This window comes from Pristiophorus japonicus, chromosome 9, assembly GCF_044704955.1.
Source record: "Pristiophorus japonicus isolate sPriJap1 chromosome 9, sPriJap1.hap1, whole genome shotgun sequence".
Taxonomy (NCBI): Eukaryota; Metazoa; Chordata; class Chondrichthyes; family Pristiophoridae; genus Pristiophorus; species Pristiophorus japonicus.
Window position 1 is genome coordinate 228,269,845 of NC_091985.1, and position 21,800 is coordinate 228,291,644.

Sequence of the window (21,800 nt, forward strand, 5' to 3'; positions counted from 1 at the left end):
GAAGAGCGCATGCGCCCTCCCCTCCCCCAGCCCTGCCTGTGAGCGCCATTCACTCAGTGAGCGGAAGAAGATGATTTAAACAGCCGGGAATGGAGACACCGCGGCCCCGGGGTAAGGCAGCGAGCAGCAGCCTCCTTACAGCAGCACATCGCTTTGGGAGCGTGTCCGCAGATGGGCTCAGAGATCAGCACCGAGTCCGGGGGAAGTTCAGGGGGAGTTGGGGACTGTGTTTAACAGGCGGAGTGGAGCAAGAACTGGTCTGAGTGAAGTGAGTGAGGGAAGGGAGAGGCCATTCTCGGGCTGTGTGTGGACAGCGTGTGTCCCGGGTAAGAGAGACAGAATGGGAAGGATCTGCTGTTTACAATCATTGCTGCTTTCTCCCTGCAAACCAGTAGTGAACGTTCCTGCTTTAGTTCCAGTCTCACCGTGTTTGTTGTCATTGGACAGCGAGCAGTGGAAGCAGAGCCGGACACTGAGGATTTATACAAGGAGCATCGATTGCAGGCACCGGGTGAGAAATGTGAAGGACATGTTTTAAACAGCGGCTCTTTGTTTTTGGTTGAACGGTTAGTGCCCTGGGAGAGGGGAGCAGCAATCTGAGCTGTGTAAAAGTCCGTGCTCCATCGGGTAGTCCCATTCCTGAAGCAGGGCAGGGGTTGGGTTGTGTCTGGATGTCAGTAAATTGCTGTAAATCTGCCCAACACACTTGGTGTGCAGAAGCTGAGTGCTGCAGTGCAGTGGAGTCAGACACTGACACTGTTTGTATCGCTGGCTTCCCTTTGTGAATGTTCATAATTAATATTATTTGAACGATTACATTCATCACTTTAATCTTTTCTACCCCTCCTATTCTTGAATAATCAGAGATACCTTCTCCTACAGGCAAGGAATTGAAGGAACCGGAACACATGTGAAGTTTCCTCCACCTGAGACATAAGGAACAGTGCAACCAGCTCCTTCTCACACACAGTAGGTACGGCACCTATCACAGTGTGCAGATACACAGACAGTTTATCCGAATTAAACATGTTTGTGGTGTTGAATGGCCTCCTCCTATTCCTGTGTAACAGGCCCGAGGGGGCTGATGGCCACCTCCTGTTCCTAATTTGACAGACTGGAGATACTGAGTGGCCTTCTCCAGTTCCTAATGTAATAAACACAAGGGGCTTAATGGCCTCCTCTTATTCCTATGTAACAAGCTCTAGGGGCAGAATGATCTTGCCCTGCACCTATGTATTGGGCTGGAATGGAATGAATGGCCTCCTTTAGTTCTTATGTAACAGGCTCCAGGGACTGAATAGTCACTTCTATTCCTGTGTAACAGACTCCAGGCACTGAATAGCCTCCTCCAGTTCCTATGTAACAAACTCGATGGACTGAATGCCCTCCTCCTGTTCCCATGAAACAATCCCGTGGGGATGATTGCCCTTGCCCTATTCCTAATGTAACAGACCCGAGGGGCAGAATTGCATCGTCCTATTGCTTTTTAACTCCAGTTGTTGAATGGCCCTCTCCAGTTCCTATATAACATGCAGGAGGGGCTGAATGGCCTCCTCCAATTCCTCTGTAACAGGCTCGAGGGGCTGAATGCCAACCTCCTGTTCCTGGTTAACAGTTCCGAGGGGTGGAATTGGCCTACTCCTGTTCCTATATAACAGACCCGAGGGACTGAGTGGTCTTCTCCTGTTCCTAATGTAAGTAGCTCGAGGGGATGAAAAACATCCTGCTGTTCCCATGTCACAGAATCAAAGGCTGAGTAGTCTTCTCGTGTTTCTAATGTTAGAGAGGCTGAATTTCCTCTTCCCACGTAACAGAATGGAAGGGCTGAATGGCATCCTCCTGATCCAATGTAACAGGCTCGAGGGGAAGAATGGCCTCATCCTGTTCCTGTCTAACAACATTCGGTGCTGAACAGCCATCTCCTGTTCCTGTATAATAAGTTAGACGGGATGAGTGGCCTCCTCCAGTCTCAATATAACATGTGCGACTGGCTTATTGGCCTCTTCCAGTTCCTATAACATTCTCAGGGGGCTGCATGGCCTCCTCCAGTTCCTACATAACATGCTTGAGGATCTGAATGGCCTCCTCCTATTCTGATGTGAAAGGTTCCAGAGGATGGATGGCCTCCTCTATTCCTGTGTAACAGTATCCAGTCGATGCATCACCTCCACCAATTCCTTTATAGCAAGGCTGAGGTGCTGAATGCCCACCTCCTGTACCTGTGCAACAAACTCGAGGGATTGAATGGCCACCTCCTGTTCTTTATGTAACAGACTCGAGGGACTGAATGGCCTCCTCCTGTTCCTTATGTAACATGCTCGAGGGACTGAATGGCCTCCTCCTGTTCCTTATGTAACAGGCTCGAGGGACTGAATGACCTCCTCCTGTTCCAATGTAACAGGCTCGAGGGACTGAATGGCCTCCTCCTGTTCCTTATAGAACAGGCTCAAAGGGATGATTTGCCTCCAGGTTCCATGTGCTGAAAGGCCTCCTCAAGTTCACAGATTCAGGGACTGTTCTTCCCCGTTGTTTTGTAAATAGCATCGGGCAGTAAACAGGAGCTCAATGCTTCTTGCCCACCAGCTCTCTGATCGACGCTCCTCGCGCTGATTATGTTTTCTCATCTCGCTCAAACGTCCCCAAATGTTGCTTTCTGTTCCATCACCTCTAGGGTTATTAGCCAAGTTTGCATCGAGCACATCGTGATCTCACCAGTAACAGCACTTTCCCGATGGTTATCCATGAGGCTGCTTCTGATATTTTCTTCTGTGTAAATGTTAACCACCGTAAGTAACTGAAAAGCTTCATTTCTACAGCAACAACAAACACTTGCATTTCTGACAGATACAGAATTAATCCCACACTCGCTCACTGTACCACAGACTGACAGATACAGAGTGAATCCCACACTCACTCACTGTACCACAGACTGTCAGATACAGAATTAATCCCACACTCACTCATTGTACCACAGACTGACAGATACAGAATGAATTCCACACTCACTCACTGTACCCCTGACAAATATGGTTTATATAATGTATTAATAGCTCGTCTCTACTCCAAATATTTTTGAATCACATTTGTCGACTATAATGTGAAAAACTATTGTCTTTTAGGGCTGTCTCTGATCTGTAAATTTCACAGATATAGGATAAAACATACACTCACATACCAGAAACTGACAGATACAGAATAAAAGCAACACACAGATACAGAAACTGACAGATACAGAATAAAACCCACACTCACATACCAGAAATTGACAGGTACAGAGGAAACACACACACACTTACTCCAGAATGAGAGATACAGAATGAATCCCACATTCACTTTGCACAAACTGACATATAAAGGTAAAAATCCTGTGTAACCCGGGGGCCCAGTGAGATCAGACAGTGTGTAACCCGGGGGGCCCAGTGAGATCAGACAGTGTGTAACCCGGGGGGCCCAGTGAGATCAGACAGTGTGTAACCCGGGGGCCCAGTGAGATCAGACAGTGTGTAACCCGGGGGCCCAGTGAGATCAGACAGAGTGTAACCCGGGGGCCCAGTGAGATCAGACAGCGTGTAACCCAGGGGCCCAGTGAGATCAGACAGCGTGTAACGCGGGGGCCCAGTGAGATCAGACAGCGTGTAACGCGGGGGCCCAGTGAGATCAGACAGTGTGTAACCCGGGGGCCCAGTGAGATCAGACAGTGTGTAACCCGGAGGCCTAGTGAGATCAGACAGTGTGTAACCCGGGGGCCCAGTGAGATCAGACAGCGTGTAACCCGGGGCCCAGTGAGATCAGACCATGTGTAATCCGGGGGCCCAGTGAGATCAGACAGTGTGTAACCCGAGGGCTCAGTGAGATCAGACAGTGTGTAACCCGAGGGCCCAGTGAGATCGGACAGCACCTAGGCCGGGGAGAATTCTGGTGATTTTCTGTAAGTCCAGACGGGCGGGACAGGAATCTTGAGGAATAGGATAAAATCAAACAGAAATACTGGACATATACTTTTCTGAAACATTGGAAAAACACTTTACACTACATTCCACTTCACAACTTTAATATTCTTCTAATTTTCTGCCCTGTGATAATTAGATCTCCCGGTGAATGGCGGAGTGATTGAGAAAGTTCCACAGATCGAAGGAAACAGGGATTGTGGACTGAGGAACAACATCAAGTGACCCAGCACAGGATTGTGAGATCACCAACCAGGGAGCCCTTTCCGATTGAAAGTGCTTCAATAGATCGACTGGGGAGAAAGGTAAGAGAAGTGTCATTTACTCAGATACACACCGGTCCTGTAGACAGTACACACAGGTTACAAGGTAAGACAGGAAATGAGACTGGGAGAGACTGACCACCGAGCACAATTATCCAGCATGAGGCCGTGCAATGGGATGTGAAGTGAGATCACTTTCTGTCTCTAAACACAGTCACAGTGAATCTTGTGTATGTTTTAGAGTAAAGGACTTTGATCTAAGAGGTGACTCCAGTTTGAGGCAGAGCCCAGCAGATGGACCCGTCTCTACATTAGGTGGGACTGAACTCACACCGACACCATCAGATCTCAATGTTCAAATATTTCCCATCTGGTGAGAAAGCCATTGGAAAGATTGAACTGGAAGCATCATAGTCAATTCATTGATCACGATGCACAGACCAATCTGAAATACCAGCACGGCCTATCACTGACAGAATCAATTATTCATTCATGAACATTTGGAATTAACAGAAAATCTATTGATAAGTACTACTATTGAAGCATTGATCACTCGAGGTATATAGTATTCTAATAAACTGAAACACAGATATGGAGGGTTGCAATTTATTGATTGGCGTCGTACTTGACCCTGAGATGAGTTTACGAATCCATATTCCCTCAATCACCAAGTACGTTTACTTCCAGCTCCATAACATCGCCGGTCTCTGCCCCTTCCTCAGCTCATCTGCTCAAACCCTCATCCCTGTCTCTGTTACCACTACATTGGACTATTCCATTGCTCTCCTGATTGGCCTCGCACGCTCCGCAAGCACATAAGAACACAAGAAATAGCAGCAGGTGTAGGCCATACGGCCCCTCCCGTCTGCTCCACCATTCAGTAAGATCTCTATTCAATACAGAATTTCAAAGATTCACAACTCTTAAGTGAAGAAATATCTCATCTCAGTCTTAAATGGCCGATCTCTTATCCTAATACTAGAACCCCTAGCTCGAGACTATCCAGCCCGTGTCAATTCTATGTTTCAATGATATCACCTTCCATTCTTCTAAACTCCAGAGAATATAGGCCTATTCTACTCAATCTGTCCTCAGCCCTCTCATCCCAACTTGTACCAATTTCCATTCACCCATCACCCCTGTGCTCACTGAACTACATTGGCTCCTGCTCCATCCTTGTTTTGAAATCCATCCAGGACCTTGCCCCTCCCTATTGCTGTAACCTCCTCCAGCCCTACAACCTTCAGAGATCTTTGTATTCCTCCAACTCTGGCCTCTTGAGCAGCCCTAATTTTCACCCCTCCAATATTGTTGGCCGTACCTTCAGCTGCCGAGGCCATAAGCTCTGGAATTCCCTCCCTAAACCCCTCCACCTTCAAAATGCTCCTTAATAACTACCCTTTTAAACAAGCTTTTAATCCTGTGCTAATATTTCCTATGTGACTGGGTGTCAAATTCTGTTTGATAACGGTCCTGTGAAGCGCCTTGGGACATTTTACTATGTTTAAGGCGCGATACAAATGCAATTTGTAGCTGATAACTGAAGATATTTTGAATTGTAATAACAAAACTACAGGCATGGGGAATTGCAATAGATTGATAATTGCAGAGGAAGAGGATTGTTTTGTATTGCTAACAGCGTGAATTATTTTAACGTGAGGTGGCCCTTGCACATTAGCTACCACACGGGCTTGGCAAGGGGATCCAAGACGACTGGACACCAGGCTCTGTTGCATGTTTCCTCTGGCACTGACTCTCACTGGGATACAGTTTCCTCTGGCACTGACTCTCACTGGGGTACAGTTTCCTCTGGCACTGACTCTCACTGGGATACAGTTTCCTCTAGCATTGACTCTCACTGGGGTACAATTTCCTCTGACACTGACTCTCACTGGGATACAGTTTCCTCTGGCACAGATTTACTGTGTATCTAATTCGTGCTGTCCCTGTCCTGGGAGTGCTTGATGGGACAGTATAAAGGGAGCTTCCCTCTTTACCGAACCCCATGCTGTACCTGTTCTGGGATTGTTTGTTGGGACAGTGTAGAGGGAGCTTTGTTCTGTATCTAACCCATGCTCTGCCTGCCCTGTGAGCTTTGATGGGTCGCTGTAGGGGAAGCTTTCATCTGAATCTAACCTGTACTCTATCTGCCCGAGTTGAATCTGATGGGACAGTGTAGAGGGAGGTTTACTCTGTATCTCATCATCATCATTGGCAGTCCCTTGAAACATAGAAAATAGGTGCAGGAGTAGGCCATTCGACCCTTCTAGCCTGCACCACCATTCAATATGATCATGGCTGATCATGCAACTTCAGTACCCCATTCCTGCTTTCTCTCCATACCCCTTGATCCCTTAGCCATAAAGGTCACATCGAACTCCCTTTTGAATATATCTAACGAACTGGTCTCAACAATGTTTTGTGGTGGAGAATTCCACAGGTTTACAATTCTGAGTGAAGAAGTTTCTCCTCAGCTCGGTCCTAAATGGCTTACCCTTTATCCTTAGACTGTGACCCCTGGTTCTGGACTTCCCCAACATCGGGAACATTCTTCCTGCATCTAACCTGTCCAATCCCGTCAGAATGTTATATTTTTCTGTTAGATCCCCTCTCATTCTTCTAAATTCCAGTGAATATAAGCCGAGTCGATCCAGTCTTTCTTCATATGTCAGTCCTGTCATCCCAGGGAATCAGTCTGGTGAACCTTCGCTGCACTCCCTCAATAGCAAGAATGTCCTTCCTCAGATTAGGAGACCAAAACTGTACATAATATTCCAGGTGAGGCCTCACCAAGGCCCTGTACAATTGCAGTAAGACCTCCCTGCTCCTATACTCAAATCCCCTAGCTATGAAGGCCAACATACCATATGCCGCCTTCACCGCCTGCTGTACCTGTATACCAACTTTCAATGACTGATGTACCATGACACCCAGGTCTTGTTGCACCTCCCCTTTTCCTAATCTGTCACCATTTAGATAATATTCTGCCTTCCTATTTTTGCCACCAAAGTGGATAACCTCACATTTATCCACATTATACTGCATCTGCCATGCATTTGCCCACTCACCTAACCTGTCCAAGTCAACCTGCAGCCTCTTGGCATCCTCCTCACAGCTCACACTGCCACCCAGCTTAGTGTCATCTGCAAACAAGGATGACTTGCTTCCACACCAAAAAAGGATGAGTTCACAGGTGTTTCAATGAAGGACCTAATATTCCAGGTCCTGAACTATATGCTGAAGGGTGGAAGATGCCTGTGCGTGGCTTTTTTTAACGTATGGTGGCCGTTGCACGCCAGCCACTACATGGGCAACTCTGTATCTAATCTGTGCTGTGCCTGCCCAGGCATTGTTTGATGGGATAGTGTGGAGGGAGTTTTACTCTGTATTTATCCAAAGCTGTACCTGCCCTGGGAGTGTCTGATAGGACAGTGTAGATAAACATAGAAACATAGAAAATAGGTGCAGGAGTAGGCCATTCGGCCCTTCTAGCCTGCACCGCCATTCAATGAGTTCATGGCTGAACATTCAACTTCAGTACCCCATTCCTGCTTTCTCGCCATACCCCTTGATCCCCCTAGCAGTAAGGACCTCATCTAACTCCTTTTTGAATATATTTAGTGAATTGGCCTCAACAACTTTCTGTGGTAGAGAATTCCACAGGTTCACCACTCTCTGGGTGAAGAAGTTCCTCCGCATCTCGGTCCTAAATGGCTTACCCCTTATCCTTAGACTGTGACCCCTGGTTCTGGACTTCCCCAACATTGGAAACATTCTTCCTGCATCTAACCTGTCTAACCCCGTCAGAATTTTATATGTTTCTATGAGGTCCCCTCTCATTCTTCTGAACTCCAGTGAATACAAGCCCAGTTGATCCAGTCTTTCTTGATAGGTCAGTCCCGCCATCCCGGGAATCAGTCTGGTGAACCTTCGCTGCACTCCCTCAATAGCAAGAATGTCCTTCCTCAAGTTAGGAGACCAAAACTGTACACAATACTCCAGGTGTGGCCTCACCAATGCCCTGTACAACTGTAGCAACACCTCCCTGCCCCTGTACTCAAATCCCCTTGCTATGAAGGCCAACATGCCATTTGCTTTCTTAACCGCCTGCTGCACCTGCATGCCAACCTTCAATGACTGATGTACCATGACACCCAGGTCTCTTTGCACCTCCCCTTTTCCTAATCTGTCACCATTCAGATAATAGTCTGTCTCTCTGTTTTTACCACCAAAGTGGATAACCTCACATTTATCCACATTATACTTCATCTGCCATGCATTTGCCCACTCACCTAACCTATCCAAGTCGCTCTGCAGCCTCACAGCATCCTCCTCGCAGCTCACACTGCCACCCAACTTAGTGTCATCCGCAAATTTGGAGATACTACATTTAATCCCCTCATCTAAATCATTAATGTACAGTGTAAACAGCTGGGGCCCCAGCACAGAACCTTGCGGTACCCCACTAGTCACTGCCTGCCATTCTGAAAAGTACCCATTTACTCCTACTCTTTGCTTCCTGTCTGACAACCAGTTCTCAATCCATGTCAGTACACTATCCCCAATCCCATGTGCTCTAACTTTGCACATCAATCTCTTGTGTGGGACCTTGTCGAACGCCTTCTGAAAGTCCAAATATACCACATCAACTGGTTCTCCCTTATCCACTCTACTGGAAACATCCTCAAAAAATTCCAGAAGATTTGTCAAGCATGATTTCCCTTTCACAAATCCATGCTGACTTGGACCTATCATGTCACCTCTTTCCAAATGCACTGCTATGACATCCTTAATAATTGATTCCATCATTTTACCCACTACCGATGTCAGGCTGACCGGTCTATAATTCCCTGTTTTCTCTCTCCCTCCTTTTTTAAAAAGTGGGGTTACATTGGCTACCCTCCACTCCATAGGAACTGATCCAGAGTCAATGGAATGTTGGAAAATGACTGTCAACGCTTCCACTATTTCCAAGGCCACCTCCTTAAGTACTCTGGGATGCAGTCCATCAGGCCCTGGGGATTTATCGGCCTTCAATCCCATCAATTTCCCCAACACAATTTCCCGGCTAATAAGGATTTCCCTCAGTTCCTCCTCCTTACTAGACCCCCCGACCCCTTTTATAACCGGAAGGTTGTTCGTGTCCTCCTTCGTGAATACCGAACCAAAGTACTTGTTCAATTGGTCCGCCATTTCTTTGTTCCCCGTTATGACTTCCCCTGATTCTGACTGCAGGGGACCTACATTTGTCTTTACTAACCTTTTTCTCTTTACATATCTATAGAAACTTTTGCAATCCGTCTTAATGTTCCCTGCAAGCTTCTTCTCATACTCCATTTTCCCTGCCCTAATCAAACCCTTTGTCCTCCTCTGCTGAGTTCTAAATTTCTCCCAGTCCCCAGGTTCGCTGCTATTTCTGGCCAATTTGTATGCCACTTCCTTGGCTTTAATACTATCCCTGATTTCCCTTGATAGCCACGGTTGAGCCACCTTCCCTTTTTTATTTCTATGCCAGACAGGAATGTACAATTGTTGTAGTTCATCCATGCGGTCTCTAAATGTCTGCCATTGCCCATCCACAGTCAACCCCTTAAGTATCATTCGCCAATCCATCTCAGCCAATTCACGCCTCATACCTTCAAAGTTAGCCTTCTTTAAGTTCTGGACCATGGTCTCTGAATTAACTGTTTCATTCTCCATCCTAATGCAGAATTCCACCATATTATGGTCACTCTTCCCCAAGGGGCCTCGCACAACGAGATTGCTAATTAATCCTTTCTCATTACATAACACCCAGTCTAAGATGGCCTCCCCCCTAGTTGGTTCCTCGACATATTGGTCTAAAAAACCATCCCTTATGCACTCCAGAAAATCCTCCTCCACCGTATTGCTTCCAGTTTGGTTAGCCCAATCTATGTGCATATTAAAGTCACCCATTATAACTGCTGCACCTTTATTGCACGCACCCCTAATTTCCTGTTTGATGCCCTCCCCAACATCACTACTACTGTTTGGAGGTCTGTACACAACTCCCACTAACGTTTTTTGCCCTTTGGTGTTCTGCAGCTCTACCCATATAGATTCCACATCATCCAAGCTAATGTCCTTCCTAACTATTGCCTTAATCTCCTCCTTAACCAGCAATGCTACCCCACCTCCTTTTCCTTTTATTCTATCCTTCCTGAATGTTGAATACCCCTGGATGTTGAGTTCCCAGCCCTGCTCATCCTGGAGCCACGTCTCCGTAATCCCAATCACATCATATTTGTTAACATCTATTTGCACAGTTAATTCATCCACCTTATTGCGGATACTCCTTGCATTAAGACACAAAGCCTTTAGGCTTGTTTTTTTAACACCCTCTGTCCTTTTAGAATTTTGCTGTACAATGGCCCTTTTTGTTCTTTGCCTTGGGTTTCTCTGCCCTCCACTTTTCCTCATCTCCTTTCTGTCTTTTGTTTTTGCCTCCTTTTTGTTTCCCTCTATCTCCCTGCATTGGTTCCCATCCCCCTGCCATATTAGTTTAACTCCTCCCCAACAGCACTAGCAAACACTCCCCCGAGGACATTGGTTCCGATTCTGCCCAGGTGCAGACCGTCCGGATTGTACTGGTCCCACCTCCCCCAGAACCGGTTCCAATGCCCCAGGAATTTGAATCCCTCCCTGCTGCACCATTGCTCAAGCCACGTATTCATCTGAGCTATCCTGCGATTCCTACTCTGACTAGCATGTGGCACTGGTAGCAATCCCGAGATTACTACTTTTGAGGTCCTACTTTTTAATTTAGCTCCTAGCTCCTTAAATTCATTTCGTAGGAACTCATCCCTTTTTTTACCTATGTCATTGGTACCAACGTGCACCACGACAACTGGCTGTTCTCCCTCCCTTTTTAGAATGTCCTCCACCCGCTCCGAGACATCCTTGACCCTTGCACCAGGGAGGCAACATACCATCCTGGAGTCTCGGTTGCGGCCGCAGAAACGCCTATCTATTCCCCTTACAATTGAATCCCCTATCACTATCGCTCTTCCACTCTTTTTCCTGCCCTCCTGTGCAACAGAGCCAGCCACGGTGCCATGAACTTGGCTGCTGCTGCCCTCCCCTTATGAGTCATCCCCCTCAACAGTACTCAAAGCAGTGTATCTGTTTTGCAGTGGGATGACCACAGGGGACCCCTGCACTACCTTCCTTGCACTACTCTTCCTGCTGGTCTTCCATTCCCTCGCTGGCTGGATGGAGGTTTACTCTGTATCTAACCCGTGCTGTACCTGCCATGGGAGTGTTTGACGGGACAGTATAAATTGGGCTTTATGCTGCATCTAACGTGTACTGTATCCACCTTGGAAGTATTTGATGGGACAGTGTAGAGGAAACTTTATGCTGCATCCAATCCGTGCTATACCTGCCCTGTGAGTGTTTGATGGGACAGCGTAGAGGAAGCTTTACTCTGTATCTAACCCGTGCTGTACCTGCTGTGCGAGTGTTTGATGGGACGGTGTAGAGGGAGCTTTACTCTGTATCTAACCCGTGCTGTACCTGCTGTGCGAGTGTTTGATGGGACAGTGCAGAGGGAGCTTTGCTCTGTATCTAACCCATGCTGTACCTGCCTTGGGAGTGTTTCTGGGACAGCGCAGAGGGAGCTTTACTCTGCACCTAACCCATGTTGTACCTACATTGGGAGTGTTTGATGGGATAATGTAGAGAGAGGTTTACTCTGTATCTAACCTGTGCTAACCTAGCAAGTTGTGAGGAGGATGCAAAGAATCTATAAACTAATATAGATAGGCTAAGTGAGTGGGCAAAGTTTTGGCAGATGGAGTATAATGTGGGAAAATGTGAGGCTATCCACATTAGTAGGAATAATAAAAAAGCAAATTATTATTTAAATTGTGAGAGATTACAAAATACAGTGGTACAGAGGGATCTGGGGGTCCTTGTACATGAAACACAAACATTCAGCATGCAGTTACTGCAATTAATTAGGAAGGCAAATGGAATGTTGGCCTTTATTGCAAGGGAGTTGCAGTATAAAAGTAGGGAAGTCCTGCTCCAACTGTACATGGCATTAGTAAGACCACAACTGGAGTACTGCGTACAGTTTTGGTCTCCTTATTTCAGGAAGGATATACTTGCACTGGAGGCAGTTCAGAGAAGGTTCACGAGGTTGATTGCTGAGATGAAGGGGTTGTCATATGAAGGAAGGTAAAGCAGGTTGGGCCTGTATTCATTGGAGTTTAGAAGACGTAGAGGTGATCTTATTGAAACGTATAAGATTCGGATGGGGCTTGACGGGGTAGATACAGAGAGGATGTTTCCCCACGTGGGGGAATCTAACACTAGGGGGCATAGTTTGAGAATAAGGGGTCACTCATTTAAAAGGGAAATCAGGAGCAATTTCTTCTCTGAGGGTTGTGAATCTTTGGAATTCATTACCTCAGAGAGCTGTGGGGGCTGGGTCATTGAATGTATTTAAGGTGGGAATAGACAGATTTTTGAAAGATAAGGGAGTCAAGGATATGGGGAGTGGGTGGGGAAGTGGAGTTGAGGCCTGGATCTGATCAGCCATGATCTTATTGAATGGCGGAGCAGACTCGAGAGGCCAAATGGCCGACTCTGCTCCTATTTCTTATATTCCTTATCTGTCCTTGGGAGTATTTGATGCGACAGTGTAGAGTGAGGATTACTCTGTATCTAACCCATGCTGTACCTGCCCTGGGAATGTTTGATGGGACAGTGTAGAGGGAGTATTACTCTGTATCTAACCCATGCTGTACATGCCCCGGGAGTTTTTGACCGGACAGTGTACAGAGAGCTTTACGCTATATCTAATCAGTGCTGTACCTGCCCTGGTAGTGTCTGATGGAACAGTGTAGAGAGAACTTTACTCTCTGCATAACCTGTGCTGTACCTGCCTTGTGAGTGATTGATGGGACACTGCAGAGGGAGCTTTGCTCTGTATCTAACCCATGCTCTACCTGTCCTGTGAGCTTTGATGGGTTGGTGTAGGGGAAGCTTTCCTCTGTATCTAACCAGTACTCTACCTGCCCTAGTTGTGTTTGATGGGACAGTGTAGAATGAGGTTTACTCTGTTTCTAATCCTTGCTGTACCTGCCCTGGGAGTATTGTATGGGACAGTGTAGAGGGAGATTTACTCTGTATCCAACCAGTACTGTACCTGCCCTTGGGAGTGTCTGGTGGGACAATATAGAGGGAGGTTTATTCTATTTAATCCGTGCTGTACCTGCCCTGCAAATATTTGATGGGACAGTGTAGACGAAGCCTTACTCTGTTTCTGACCCCTGCTGTACCTGCTCTGGGAGTGTTTGATGGGACAGTGTAGAGGGAACTATACTCTGTATCTGACCCATGCTATACATGCCCTGCGAGTGTTTGATGGGGCGGTGAAGAGGAAGCTTTACTCTGTATCTGGCCCATGCTATACCTGCCCTGGGAGTTTTGGATGGGACAGTGTAGATAGAGGTTTATTCTGTATCTAACACGGGCTATACCTGCCCTGGCAGTGTTTTTGGGACAGTGCAGAGGGAGCTTTGCTCTGTATCTCACCCGTGCTGCACCTTCTCTGGCAATGTTTGATGGGACAGTTAGAGGGAGCTTTAGTTGGTACCTAACCCGTGCTGGACCTGCCCTGAGAGTATTTGATGTGACAGTGTAGAGGCAACTTTACAATGTATCTAATCCATGCTGTACCTGTCCTGGGCGTGTTTGATGGGCTAATGTAGACGGAGATTTACCGTGCACTGAACCTGTGCTAACCTAGGAAGTTGTGAGGAGGACGCAAAGAATCTACAAAGGGATATAGAGAGGCTAAGTGAGTGGGCAAAAAATTGGCAGATGGAGTATAATGTGGGAAAATGTGAGGTTATCCACTTTGGTAGGAAAAATAAAAAAGCTAATTATTATTTAAATGGGGAGAGATTACAAAATGCGGTGGTACAGAGGGATCTGGGGGTCCTTGTACATTAAACACAAACATTTAGCATGCAGGTACAGCAAGTAATTAGGAAGACAAATGGAATGTTGTCCTTTTATTGCAAGGGGGATGGAGTATAAAAGTAAGAACTGTACAGGTCGTTGGTAAGACCACACCTGGAGAACTGCGTACAGTTTTGGTCTCCTTATTTAAGGAGGGGTATACTTGCACTGGAGCCAGTTCAGAGAAGGTTCACGAGGTTGATTCCTGAGATGAAGGGATTGTCATATGAAGGAAGGTAAAGCAGGTTGGGCCTGTACACATTGGAGTTTAGAAGACTTAGAGGTGATCTTATTGAAACGTATAAGATTTTAAGGGGGCTTGACAGGGTAGATACAGAGAGGATGTTTCCCCTCTTGGGGGAATCTAGAACTGGGGGCATAGTTTCAGAATAAGAGGTCACCTGTTTAAAACTGAAATGAGGAGGAATTTCTTATCTGAGGGTCATAAATCTTTGGAATTCTCTACCTCAGAGAGCTGTGGAGGCTGGGTCATTGAATGTATTTAATGTGAGGATAGACAGATTTTTGAAGGATAAGGGAGTCCAGGGTTATGGGGAGCGGGAGGGGAAGTGCAGTTGAGGCCCGGATCAGATCAGGCATGATCTTATTGAATGGCAGAGCAGGCTCGAGGGGCCAAATGGCCTACTCCTGCTCCTGTTTCTTATGTTCTATATCCATCCTTTGAGGTTTTGATGGGACAGTGGTGAGGGAGATTTGCTCTGTATCTAATCCTTGCTGTACCTGCCTTGTGAGTGTTTGATGGGACAGTGTTCTGGGAGCTTTCCGCTATATCTAATCTGGGCTGTACCTGCCCTAGGAATGTTTGATGGGGCAGTTTGGAGGGAGATTTGTTCTACATCTAACTCGTGCTGTACCTGCCCTGGCATTGTTTGATAGGGGAGTATAGAGGAAGCTTTACCCTCTGCCTAACCCATGCTTTACCTGCCCTTGGAATGTTTGTTGGCCGGTGTAGAGGAAGCTTTACTCTGTATCTAATCTGTGCTGTACCTCCCCTGGGAGTGTTTGATATGGGAGTGCAGGGGGATTTTTACTCTGTATCTAACCTGTGCTGTATCTGCTCTGGCATTGTTTGATGGGACAGTGTAGAGGGAGCATTACTGTGTATTAAGACCCAAGATTGTAAGCCATCAGGTCCAGGGGACTTTTCCACCTTTCATCCCATTATTTTACTAGAGTCCTTTTTCTTTAGTGATTGCTTTAAGTTCCTCCCTCTCTATAGCCCCTTGATTATCTATTATTGGGGTGTTTTTAGTGTCTTCTACAGTGAAGACTGATACAAAATATTTGTTCAAAGTCTCTGCCATTTCCACGTTCCCCATTATTAATTCCCCAGTCTCATCCTCTAAGGACCAATGTTTACTTTAGCTACCCTATCCTTTTTACATACCTGTAGAATCTCTTTTTATATTGCTTGCTAGTTTACTCTCATAATCTACCTTCCCTCTCTTTATTATTTCTTTAGTCATCATTTGCTGTTTTTAAAAACATTTGCCAATGCTCTGGCCTCCCACTAATCTTGGCCACTTTGTATGCCATTGTTTTCAATTTGATACCGTCCTTTACTTCCTTCATTAACCGCGGATAGTTCTCCCGTCGCTTAAAGTCTTTCCTTCTCACCGAAATATATTTGCTCGTGGCTCAGGTAGTAATCCAGAGATTATTGCCTTTGTGGTTCTGCTTTTTAATTTAGCCCCTAGCTGCTCAAAACCCTTCAGCAGAACCCCTTTCTTTGTTCTACCTATGTCATTGGTACCTACGTGGACCACGACAACTGGATCTTCCCCCTCCTACTCCAATTCCTCTTCAGCCCAGAGGAGATGTCCTTAACCTTGGCACCGCGCAGGCATCACAGCCTTCGGGACTCACGCACTCGGCTGCAGAGAACAGTATCTATCTCCGAAACTATACTGTTTCCTCCCACTACAACATTTCTTTTTACTCCCCCCACTTGAATGGCCTCCTGTACCATGGCGCTGTGATCAGTTTGCTCATCCTCCCTGCAGTCCCTGCCCTCGTACAAACAGGGAACAAGAATCTCGTACCTGTTGGACAATTGCAAGGGCTGAGGCTCCTCCATCACTACCTCCTGGGTCCCCACAGCTGCCTCGCTTGTAGTCACACCCTCCTGTCCCTGACCACGGACCAAAGTTGAATGAATGAATCTAAGGGGTGTGACTGCCTCCTGGAACACAGGGTCCAGGTAACTCTCCCCCTCCCTGATGTGCCGCAGTATCTGCAGCTCGGACTCCAGCTCATCAACGTGGAGCCGAAGTTCCTCGAGCAGCCAACACTTACTGCAGATGTGGTCGCCGTGGACCTCAATGGGGTCAACCAGCCCCCACATGCAGCAGCAGTAACACATCGCCTGCCCTGCCATCTCGAATGTATTTAGTTAAGTTTTCACGTTTTGAAAGTTTAGATTTTTAATCCCAGCTCTTAATTTAAACCCAATGGCCAAGAAAAGAAAGAAAAACTGACCAACCAATCACTTCCCTGCTTTCCTATGATGTCACACTTTGAATCTTTTTACTTCTTACCCTCCCAGGTCACTTGGTGCTGTTTCGGCTGTCTGCTCGGCTGACTCACGCCCTTTGTAGGCTTACCGCTGCTCCCACTCTCGTGCCCTTTCCGAAGGGATGGGTGCAAGTAGGGTTTTCCCCTCGTGTTGGTTCTCTCACCACCTGCTGCAGGCCCAGTCTGGCAGCTATGTCCTTCAGCACTCGGCCAGCTCGGTCAGTAGTGGTGCTACCGAGCCAGTCTTGATGGACATTAAAGTCCCCCACCCAGAGTATATTCTGTGCACCTTGCTACCCTCAGTGCTTCTTCCAAGTGGTGTTCAACATGGAGGAGTACTGATTCATCAGCTGAGGGAGGGCGGTAGGTGGTAATCAGCAGGAGGTTTCCTTGTCCATGCTTAACCTGAAGCCACGAGACTTAATGGGGTCCGGGGTCAATGTTGAGGACTCCCAGGGCCACACCCTCCCGACTGTATACTACTGTACCACCACCGGTGGGACAGGACATACCCAGGGATGGTGATGGAGGAGTCTGGGACATTGGCTGAAAGGTATGATTCTGTGAGTATGACGATGTCAAGCTGTTGCTCGACTAGTCTGGGACATCTCTCCCAATTTTGGCACCAGTCCCCAGATGTTGGTGAGAAAGACTGGGCTGGGTGTGCCGTTGTCGTGTCCGTAGCCGGTGCGGAGGTCGATGCCGGGTGGTCCGTCCGGTTTTATTCTTATTGTTTTTCGTAGCGGTGGATCAATTGATGAATCAATATGATCTTATTGAATGGTGGAGCAGGCTCGAGGGGCCAAATGGACTACTCCTGCTTCTAATTCTTATGTGCTTATTCCCTATCCCAGATCCTGTCTCTATATTAAGAGCAATGGTCCCAACACTGACCCTGGGGGACACCACTGTTTATATCCCTCCAGTCTGAAGAACATCCATTAACCACTACTCTCTGTTTTCTGCCCTTTACCCAACTTCCTCTCCACACGGCCCCACTCCCTTTAATACCATGAGCCTTAATTTGATCAACAAGCCTCCTGTCCGGCTCCGTATCAAACACCTTTTGACAATCCATCTACACAACATCCACTGCATTTCCTTTCTCACTGCACTGTGTTATTTCCTGCAATAATCCCTGCTGTCTGTCCTGAGTCAATCCATTTCACTACCAAATGTTGCGACGTTTACTTCTGTAACCACAATACCCCGCGCAGGGGTAAAGTGCTCTATCAATAACAACAGGAGCCCAGACGTGGGACCGGGCTGTGCTCTGAGCAGGTGCAGTGCCAGTGGTGGAGGTGGTCTGAGGCGGTAGAGACGTTCCACGAGTCGGTAGGAGCTTGTGGGCTCAGCGGAGGAATTGGATCCCTGGGTGGGATGGGCAGCTCCATAAACACCTGGTGTAGGCCTCAGACCCCAAATACGAGCCCGTAGGACCCATGTTTGACCCGCGGTGATAGACCTGACCGCTCGGGGTAACTAGCCGAATTCTTTGACAGGATCAGGATCGAGATGCGTGGTCATCTTGGTACAGGAGCAGAGGGCGGGTGGGGCTTTAGGGTCCCAGTGACCACGAGAGAAAATAATTTACTCGTTTATTCTCAATCTGCACAGATGGGATGTAGAACTGAACCCAACCAGAGAAGAGGGAGTGAGAAAACTGCAGATGGAAGAAAGAAATGATGGACGTGGTGCGATGAGTTTGGATTTCAGCACAGGGTGGAGGGAGAGTGTGTGGGACGGGAATTTACAGCTTTGGGGAACAAGAGAGGAAAGAATGTTCCATAGAAATTAGGATTGTCTGTCCTCAATTTCTACCCTGCACTTCCAGTGCTGACTTTTGTAAACTCCTTTTACAGGATATTAGAAAAGGAGGATTTGCAGACGGGAAACTCAAACCAATCATTTGAAGATCTGACAGAGTTACTCAATTCACCTGCATATCATCGGCCTTTGAATATGGAAGGATAAACGTTTGTCTGTTCTGTCTGTGGGAAAAGATTTTAAACTTCGTGTGACTGGAAAAGCACTGAGACACAGACACCCGAGTGAGAGTGTTCCAGTGCACTGCCTGTGGAAAGAGCTTTAACCAGTTGCACAGCCTGAAAAAACATCGCACCGTTCACGGCCGGGAGAAACCGTACACGTGTTGTGTGTGTGGACGAGACTTCAACTGATCGTCCAACCTGGATAGACACAAGGACACCCGCACCACGGAGAAACGGTGGAAATGTGGGGACTGTGGGAAGGGATTCAATTGTCCCTCTGCACTGGAAACTCATCGACGCTGTCACAACGGAGAGAGGCCATTCACCTGCCCCGTGTGTGGGAAGGGATTCACTCGTTCATCCAACCTGCTGGTACACGAGCGAACACACTGGGGAGAGGCCATTCACCTGCTCCGTGTATGAGAAGGGATTCACTCGTTCATCCCACCTGCTAATACACCAACGCATTCACACTGGGGAGAGACCGTTCACCTGCTCTGAGTGTGGGAAGGGATTCACTCAGTCATCCAACCTGCTGAGACACCAGCAAGTTCACAAGTGACTGCAGCGGTTGAACTCTGCTGATATTGTTGCCGTTAATCATATCCAGGACTGAACCATGTTCACTCAGACAGTTGGGGTTTGTTGTAATTAATCCCTATAACTGGACTGGAGTTTAATTTTTTGGATATCATAGAATGGTTACAGCACAGAAGAAGGCCTTTCAGACTGTCGAGCCCGTGCCGGCTCTCTGCAAGAGCACTTCAGCTAGTCCCACTCCCCGCCCTTTCCCCGTAGACCTGCAAATGTTTTATTTCAGGTACTTTTATCCAATTCCCTTTTTGAAAGCTACGATTGAATCTGCCTCCACCACCCTTTCAGGCCGTGCATTCCAGATCCTAACCACTCGCTGCTTAAAAAAACGTTTTTTCTCATGTCGCCTTTGGTTCTTTTGCCAATCACCTTGAATCTGTGTCCTCTGGTTCTCCACCCTTCCACCAATGGGAATATTTTCTCCCTACGCTGTCCAGACCCCTCATGATTTTAGAGCACCTCGACCAAATCTCCTCTCAACCTTCTCTGTTCTAAGAAGAACAACCCCAGCTTCACCAGTCTATCCATGTAACTGAAGTCCCTCATCCCTGGAATCATTCTCGTAAATCTTTTCTGCACCCTCTGTCAAACAACTGTCAATTAAATCAGCTTTGTTTCCTACATACAGTGAGTCGATTCCTGGATTTCTCCAAGAGGAGACTAATTGATGTCCTGTTACCGACTGTTCCATTTTTGAGCCTTTTCTCTTTTGTTAAAGGAAGACTTGTATTTATAAAATGTTTTTCACAGCCTCTGTTTTAGTGATGTTGGTTGAGGGATAAATGTTAGCCAGGACATCAGAGAGATCGCTTCGAAATAACATCATGGAATCTTTTACGTCGACTTGAGAGGTTAGATGGTTCTGTTTGTTTTTTTTTTATTCGTTCATGTGATGTGGGCGTTGCTGGTAAGGCTAGCATTTATTGCCCATCCATAATTGCCCTTGACAAGATGATGGTGAGCCACCTTCTTGAACTGCTGCAGTCCGTCTGGTGATGATACTCCCACAGTACTGTAGGGAGGGAGTTCCAGGATTTTGGCCCAGCGATAATGAAGGAATGGCGATATGTTTCCAAATCAGCATGGTGTGTGAATTGGAGGGGAACGTGGAGGTGATGGTGTTCCCATGCGCCTGCTGCCCTTGTCCTTCTAGGTGGTAGAAGGGTTTGGGAGGTGCTGCCAAAGAAGCCTTGGCGTGTTGCTGCAGTGCATCTTGTACATGGTAAACACTGCAGCCACGGTACGTCGATGATGGAAGGAGTGAATGTTTAAGGTGGTGGATGGGGTGCCAATCAAGTGGGCTGCTTTGTCCTGGATGGTGTAAAGCTTCTTGGGTGTTGTTGAGCTGCATTCATCCAGGCAAGTGCAGAATATTCCATCACACTCCTGACTTGTGCCTTGCACATGGTGGAAAGGCTTTGGGGAATCGGGAGGTGAGACACTCGCCACAAAATACCCAGCCTCTGACTTTTGTTGCCACAGTATTTATGTGGCTGGTCCAGTTAAGTTTCTGGTCAATGGTAACCCCAAGGATGTTGATGGTAGGGGATTCGGCTATGGTAATGCCATTGAATGTTATGGGGCGGTGGTTAGACTCTTGCTTGTTGGAGATAGTCATTGCCTGGCACTTTTGTGTCGTGAATGTTACTTGCCACTTATCAGCCCAAGCCTGAATGTTGTCCAGGTCTTGCTGTATGCGGGCATGAACTGCTCCATTATCTGAGGAGTTGCGAATGGAACTGAACACTTTGCAGTCATCAGCGAACATCCCCATTTCTGACCTTATGAAGAAAGGAAGGTCATTGATGAAGCAACTGAAGATGGTTGGGGCCTAGGACACTGCCCTGAGGAACTCCTGCAGCGATGTCCTGGGGCTGTGATAATTGACCTCCAACCACCACAACCATCTTCCTTTGTGCTAGGTATGACTCCAGCCAGTGGAGAGTTTTCCCCCTGATTCCAATTGACTTCAGTTTTACTAGGGCTCCTTGATGCCACACTCGGTCAAATGCTGCCTTGATGTTGAGGGAAGTCACTCTCACCTCACCTCTGGAATTCAGCTCTTTTGTCCATGTTTGGACCAAGGCTGTGATGAGGTCTGGAGCCGAGTGCTCCTGGCGGAACCCAAACAGGGTATCGGTGAGCAGGTTATTGGTGAGTAAATGCCGCTTGATAGCACTGTTGGCGACACCTTCCGTCACTTTGCTGATGATTGAGAATAGACTGATGGAGCAGTAATTGGCCAGATTGGATTTGTCCTGCTTTTTGTGGACAGGACATACCTGGGCAGTTTGCCACATCGTCTGATAAATGCCAGTGTTGTAGCTGTATTGGAACAGCTTGGCTAGATACGCGGCTAGTTCTGGAGCACAAGTCTTGAGCACAACAGCAGGTATGTTGTCGGAGCCCATAGCCTTTGCTGTATCCAATGCATTCAGCCATTTCTTGACATGGAGTGAATCGAATTGGTTGAAGAC

General features: G+C 47.2%; 1 long non-coding RNA gene across 3 annotated transcripts; it reads left to right on the plus strand.

The window, feature by feature from the left end:
- The first annotated feature begins 44 nt into the window (after positions 1-44).
- Positions 45-19,944, plus strand: LOC139273846 (uncharacterized). Of its 3 annotated transcripts, none has more exons than XR_011595398.1 (5): positions 45-111; positions 883-973; positions 2,672-2,786; positions 4,087-4,252; positions 18,601-19,944. It is a non-coding gene; the product is annotated as an uncharacterized lncRNA (long non-coding RNA). The 3 variants fall into 3 exon arrangements; XR_011595400.1 differs by having other exon boundaries at positions 883-969; XR_011595399.1 differs by lacking the exon at positions 45-111 and adding an exon at positions 434-511.
- The last annotated feature ends 1,856 nt before the right edge of the window (positions 19,945-21,800 follow it).